Below are 6,954 nucleotides of genomic sequence, written 5' to 3' on the forward strand. Positions count from 1 at the left end.
TTACGAGTTAAACTGCCCCTGTGCCGCCTCTTCAGCCTTTCTCACAAACACCCTTTCGGTGGCGGGCTGTGAGCTTTCTTCCCTCTCCAGGGAGAATTTCAACACTCTCCCACCCACAGCCCCGGCTCTGTCGGCACTCAGCCACGTTTCCGCAGCAGGTCCAACTGGATTTGACATCCACGAGAGACTGCCCTTCAGCAGCTGGGACCTGGTAGGCAAGTGGAGTGACTGAGAGAGACTTCTCCCAAGCAAAATACGACTTATTCATAGGAACAGATCACTCAAGGAGAAAAATGTTAAAGTAACGATCAACAGTGTCCTACTTAACACTTAGGCAGGCCTAACTCTTCCTAGGTATCCCCTTTCTGTGGGCTGATAGATAAGATTTTCTGGATGGAAATGCCTCTGAAGAATTTGACACTTCGTAGCTTCAGAGCACATATCTTTTTATAATGCGTCGCCCCCCTGCTTTCTGTGTCCATGAGCTCCTCTTGCCAAATTCATCTGGTGAGGAAACTAATGGACAACGGAAACATTCCTCTGACTGTCCTGCTTCACGTCCTGCCCGTTGCATTTCAGCACGAGAGGACTCCCGCTTGATAAACCGTGCTGCCGCGTTAATAGCAGGCTCATTTACCGGGACACTGAGCTAGCAAATCAGATGCACACAACTTGCCTGTCTGTGCCGTCTCCAAACTCTGCCTCTCTGCAGCATGTGCTCTTCCCTCCAAGGGCAATGCAGGTAACTGACTGTGTAAGTACCGGTAGGCAGCTGGCTAGCTACTGTTACGCTGCTCCTTGCACTGGGAATCCGTGAAAAACTCTTGAAATGATTAGCTTGGCTGTTTTGACAGACCCTGCACACGTAGTATTCAGAAAAGATAATACAGCGTCTCCCAAGATCTCTACAGTCAATGTTGAAACTGTTTAGAAATCTTGTTCAGTGTTTCATTTAACTATTAGTTGGAAATAGAATAGTTATTCTATAATTTACAGGTACAGAGTAATCTGGAAAGTGTTCATAAATGCAGAGCAACCTAGTTAAAGTAGTATATATTTATTAAGCAAAATCAAAAATCCTGCTTCATTCATTTTGTGTGTTTTAAAATTCTGTTCATTAACTATGACTGGCATTACCTAAAGATATAATCTAAGGATGTCTTTTCCTTAAGAACTGACTCTACTATCTTGATTCAGGAAGTAAATTAAATACTTCAGAATATAGGCTATCGTTCTGAATACAGAAAATATTGGGTGGGACAAATATTTGCTGCATCTTGTATTACTTGTAGGGAGTAGTTGCTTTTCTTTTGTCATCATAAATGATATAAACATGTTATTACTTGCTTGCTGCCATACAGACTAGAAATAAAATTATTATCTATTTAATACGTGCCCCTCCTGCTGGATCTCAAGTTTCAGTCCAATGAATTTAAGAATTACTCTCAACTTTCCTGCTATGAGTTAAATCCCACATATGTCAGTGGGAGTTTTGCCATTAGCTTAATTGAGACCAGGATTTCGTTCAATGAGCATTTCTTGAAGAAGACCTTAAATGCTGTGTTAAAAATCAAATGAGAGAAATCTCTCAACCTACAAATATGTATGGTATTCATTTCTATTCTAATGTAAAATGACTTAGTCAATACCCAGAGGCAGTTAAATTAAGCTGGGTTAAAGCTTTTACTTGCTGCTAAAAATTCAACAACTCACATCTAGAATAGATTTTTTTTTTTTAACTAAGACAGAAACAGACTCCAGATACTTAACTTGTGGCATAACTATGATAGTTATTTGAAACCATGCATCAGTCTATAGTAGCTGGCTGGAGCTGCCAACGTCAAAGGCTGGTTATCTAGATTAGAAGCCTTTCCTATTGTGATAGAAAAACACCTAAGTTTCTGTGGAAGGCATAACATGCAAGCATTTTTCCTGACAAGACAAATGAATACACTAGCCAGGGATGTCTGTCTTAAAAAGAAACATATTGCTTGAGTGACGGCTGATCAGTAGTGCTCTTCTAGCTGAAGAAATTCAATTGCCACTTAACAGCGTTAAGATTACTAATTTCTTAATACACCCAACAGTAGCATTTTGAATTTGGAAACGAAATCAGCAATATCACAGCCTATACGTACCATCGATATGCAACATTCGACAGATGCCATCCTCCTAACCATTATGCTTTCAGCTGGAACAGGAAGAACGTAATACAAACCTTAAATAAAAAATAATAATAAAAAAACAGTCTTGCTAGTTCTGTGAAAGCTTTTTGACAGAAATGCAGGCTCAGATTGTCAGAGTGGCCAAGACAGAGTTCAGTGCAGCACCCAGGGCGTGAAAAAACGGCTCTAAGCCAACTTCATTTTCTCCTGATCTTGGAGCCCTGTTGGGGCTGCTGTATAGAAAAGAGTTTAAAGGCTGGCGTGGATGCCAGCAGTCTCAAAGGGCTATTTTAGTAGCCAGGATTATTGGGGCATAAAGGAACCACAGAGCGCCTGCTTTCTGACTGTCTTGTGCCAAAAGCATGCAGAGAGGGAGCGACAGAAGACGCTTAGAGCATACGAGGCTTTTACTGTCCTGGGTGAATCCCTCCTTGACCGGCTCCTCTCGGACCCGAGACTCACGCAGCTGGGCCCTGGTTTACCAAAGAGCTGGCGTTACAGTTTAGGGGAGACAGCTAAAGTGCGGCAGATTACGTTTTAAAGACATGATGCCGACAAATTAAATTCAAAGTCTTAGCAGGGCCCTTCCAAATGGCAGCGCTCCAGGGCCAGACAGTTATAGCAGTAAGTTCTATAAATCTTTTCAGAAGCTTCTTGGGCTTCAAATACTTCCAACATTTCGTCATTCCCTTTAAACAGGGAAAACTGCCCAATCCCTTTTTGGAGGCCAGCATAATTATACTCTTGGAAAATAATAATAATAAAAAAGTTTAAACCCCAAAAGACTGCAGGTTACTCCAAGTAACAGAATTAGTTAACTCTCACTGTAAACACTGACAAAAATATTAACACAATGGCTAGCTTAGATGCAGTCCGGTGAGTTTTTGTTAATGCAAACAAGTGCAAAAAGAGATTTCAAGAGATTGCTTTGGTACTCTTTGTAGCTGGGAAGAAATTTAATTCCAGATAGAGAACTTCTGTGAGGCTAGTTTACATGTCTCACTGTATAATGTGCATTTCTTTATTTGAACATGTCCCAAACAAAACTAACTGACCGAAGTGTTGTGCTCCCTATTTTCTTTTCCTCCATCACAGTTGCTTGTTATTGCTAACAGAAACTCTCCAGCAATCCAGCAGATTGAGACTGTGCAATTGTTCCATCCGTGTTAACTAGCGCTCTGCATTCCTGTGGAGGAAATAAATGTGGGTAAAAGTGTTAAAGACCCTCTGCAGTCTTCAGCTATATAGCGTTATTACAGCTCACAAGACAGCGCACGAGACAGCTCACAAGGCAATATGAGCTACAAGCTCAGGCAGTTGGCTAAGTCCTTGAAGGATTCAAATAAATTATCACTTGTTTTAAAAGGAAAACTCTTCTGTAAACTTACACCTTACAGTAAAGCCTCCAATGAAGGCATGGCTTTTTTCTGTCATGACTGATGTCATCTTGATGAAAAAGAACACCCCTCCTCACATTTTGTACTTACAAATTTTTCTAATACAGATCTAAAATAAAAAAGAAATCAGATAGAACCCAAGACAACTTCACATGTCTTCAACAGAGGAGGAGAGTCAAACTAATGAAGATTCAAAAAGAAATTGATAGGAAATATTAATATTGCAAATAGACCAAATTAATGCACTGTGTTTGGACCCAGTTATGATTCAAACTCTCAGAATACTTTAACTTGGCAAAGCATTAAAATGACTATCACTCTTAATTTATTCTTTACATCGATGCATGAAGGTGATTTTTGTGCTCACACAATGTTCTTACTGAATTAACTCATCGGACACAAAGTCCTCTCCTTTGCTTACGTGGAGAAAAAGGAGAAAGATTTAGTGCCATTTACACCTCCTTAATTGAATACTCATATAAATGGGCTGCTGCATTTTTGCCAGGTTCAGGAAGATGATAATCATAAAAAAAGAGGCTGCCCAAAGGACGGCTGGACATGCAAGATGTTTCCTAAAGAACATAATGTTGTTGAACACGTCAGAATTCCCATTTGTTTCAATTTCTTCTCTGGATTTCTACTTACAGGTGCAATCTGAAGGAGAAGCTTTGTGATTGCTAGAAAGAGAAATGTCCTGTCTGGGAGCTAGCAGGCTGCAACTGGAAGAATCACAGCGGTGTGTGATGGAGATGGAGGTGTGCTTGCCATTTCAGCACTACCTTGCTGTGGGACAGGCGAAGGCAGAGCTGAGGCTTCAGAAGAAGAGCAGCAGCAGCAAAGAGCAAGGCCAAACTGGAAGAAAGCAAATTGTCTTGATTATAAGAAAGTGGTTAGTTATACATTGTGTTATTTTGTCAATGAAGTAATTGGATGAACTTCTATGATGTAAAAAATACACATTTTAAAAAAAGTCTAGATATGGCTTGCATAGCACCTTAAAAAACAAAGCTTGTGTTCTAAAGAGAAATACTGAAGCAGCCCAAACCAATGTGCATGACCCGTGAGCAAAAAGGAGCTCAGCCTGTTACAGTACTTAAATGCTGAATCACTTCCTATGTTGTGTGCCAGATAATCATTCAAATCTATAGAAGCTGTTCCAGTATGATCTGATACATGAAGAGGCAAGCGGGTTACATCAGTAGTCCTGATGTTATCAGCGTACAGAACCTGCGGTAAGAAAGCCTCTCACTTCTGTGTGCAAGGCATTGTTCCCCAAAGGATTTTTCCAACATTCCCTTCCCAGATCAACTTTTGCATTCGTGGCCTGTCACTTTCTCGAGGCAATTAGCATGTCCCAGGGCAGTGCCTCCAGTTCGTTATCTGCTGCCTGAGCATAACCCTGGGACTGCTTTAGTAGCCCACTCCGGAAGCCCGAGGGCTATTGCAGACCCTGAGCGAGCGATTCGATTGCCTGACTTAGGTGTCCAGTGTTGTCTTCTGAGGTGCTCTGGGGTGCCAAGACACCCATCCGAGACTGGCAGCACAGGACCACAGGAAACCTGCGCTCCTGCTGAGGATGCCCTGCGGTTCCTCTGAAGTTACACAAGATGCCTGTATTTGGGTAACGCAACTGAGCCTGAATAGCTGATTCCTGAGCATATGACTGCACCATGGAAGACTCAGTTGAAATATAAGCCAGTGTTTTCCTGCCTGTTAACTTCTCTTGACGCTGTACATCTCTTCTTGCAGCCTGTTTGCTGAAAAGCAGCTAGAAGATAATTACACTGTGCCCCCTCTTTGGCTCTTGTAAGTACAGGAAGCTGCAATAACATGCAGAAGTGAATGGTTATTAACACACGTATTCATTCTTCGTACCGAACGCACACATCCATCAGCTTCTAAGCTTGGTTTTCAGTATCCATAGAAACTGAAAAGCATAAAAATGGCTTTTCCCCTTTCTCTTTCTCTGATCTGGAGAAGAATTTCTCAATCTGTAACGGTACTTGAGATTTCACTGGCAAGTACTTCTAATGCACTTCTATGTCAAGTGCTGTGTGTAACGTAAAAAGCATGATCCGTTACCTCAGGTTTTAGCAGCTTTTAGCTTTTTAGGTGTTGCAACTGCAGCAGTGGTTCAGTGTGGGCCTGTTGTTTTACTTCATTGCACTCACTAGAAAAAGAAAACCCTTGTTTTCCTCAGACACTCGCTCCTCCCTGCGACTAGACGTCTTTGGGTTCTGCGCTTTGACTTCATAGTTTTACTGCCTTTCGTAGCTTGCTGCATACCTCCCTTTCCCGATTGCTACTGAAAATAAAAAATTATGTTTGTGGGAGGAAATAAATGGTAAAGTACTGATGGTACCTGGCATCTCCAAGCCGTTCCTATGGCAACGGAGGCTTACCCTGGTACTGGAGCATCTATGAGGCCATATACAGCTTTTACGCGTGGCATTTGTGCAAACGTGGAGCACTGTAAAAATAACACATTATGCCATTTTTCTCTGTTAAACTTCATACCTATATAGAAACACATGTTCAGTATTTTTAGGAATATGCTTCCTTTGATATCATGACTAAGTCATTATTTACTTATGCTTTGGGATAGCCATTGCCATACCAAACTACTACGGGGATTTACAAAATTAAACCATAGTATTTTCAAAAAGGAGTAATATGCATACTCAAGTAATATGCATATTCAAGTATGTTATCTTCAGTAACGTGAGCTTTTTAATGAAATGTGGATGTAAGGACATAGGATTAAAAACCTCCTTTATTTTTCTTAACAGCTTTATAAATATAATCAAAAAAGTTAATCTTGTATTTTCTTGGCTTTCATTGGAATCAATTAGAAAATCCTGCTCTGGCCAGGAGCCTTGTGTATAACTCACTTCCTCCGCACTCTCGTGAGACTTGCCTTTCCCAGCACACAAGGTCCTTGTTCTGCATCTTCTGCCTTTGTGTGCACCAAGCCTTTACAGTGTGTACAAGCTACAAAAAAATGGTCCTCTGGTGCTTCAGCTGGCACATGGTCCCAAGCTGTTTCCACTTCAGTAGCAATCATCAAGATTTAATGGTTGAGATTTTCTTCTTGGGAAACATAGACAAGAGTCTTGTCAGGAAAAATGAATAGCCGTACAAGGAGTTTCATGACACGATGATTTTTAAAGTAATAATTACTTTCTAATGTTCTTCTTTCTCAGCCACTGAAGAATTTACTATCAACAGGATCTCTCGGGCTTTCTTTTAGGCGCTTCTTTTATTAATACAATTCAGATATAACTAAGTAACAAAACAATCCATCATCTTTTCTCGATGCTATTAGCTTAAAATGCTATTTCAGGCTGGGTGCCTGAGTAGAGGACTGCAGTCACCTCTGACGTGTTCATATG

General features: G+C 41.0%; 1 long non-coding RNA gene across 2 annotated transcripts; it reads left to right on the top strand.

Annotated features, from left to right (window-relative positions):
- The first annotated feature begins 568 nt into the window (after positions 1–568).
- On the top strand, positions 569–6,378 carry LOC134136252 (uncharacterized). 2 transcript variants are annotated; one of them, XR_009957468.1, is made up of 2 exons: positions 569–754; positions 4,210–6,378. It is a non-coding gene; the product is annotated as an uncharacterized LOC134136252 (long non-coding RNA). The 2 variants fall into 2 exon arrangements; XR_009957470.1 differs by having other exon boundaries at positions 569–742.
- The last annotated feature ends 576 nt before the right edge of the window (positions 6,379–6,954 follow it).

The sequence above is a fragment of the Rhea pennata genome, chromosome 1, assembly GCF_028389875.1.
Source record: "Rhea pennata isolate bPtePen1 chromosome 1, bPtePen1.pri, whole genome shotgun sequence".
Lineage (NCBI taxonomy): Eukaryota > Metazoa > Chordata > Aves > Rheiformes > Rheidae > Rhea > Rhea pennata.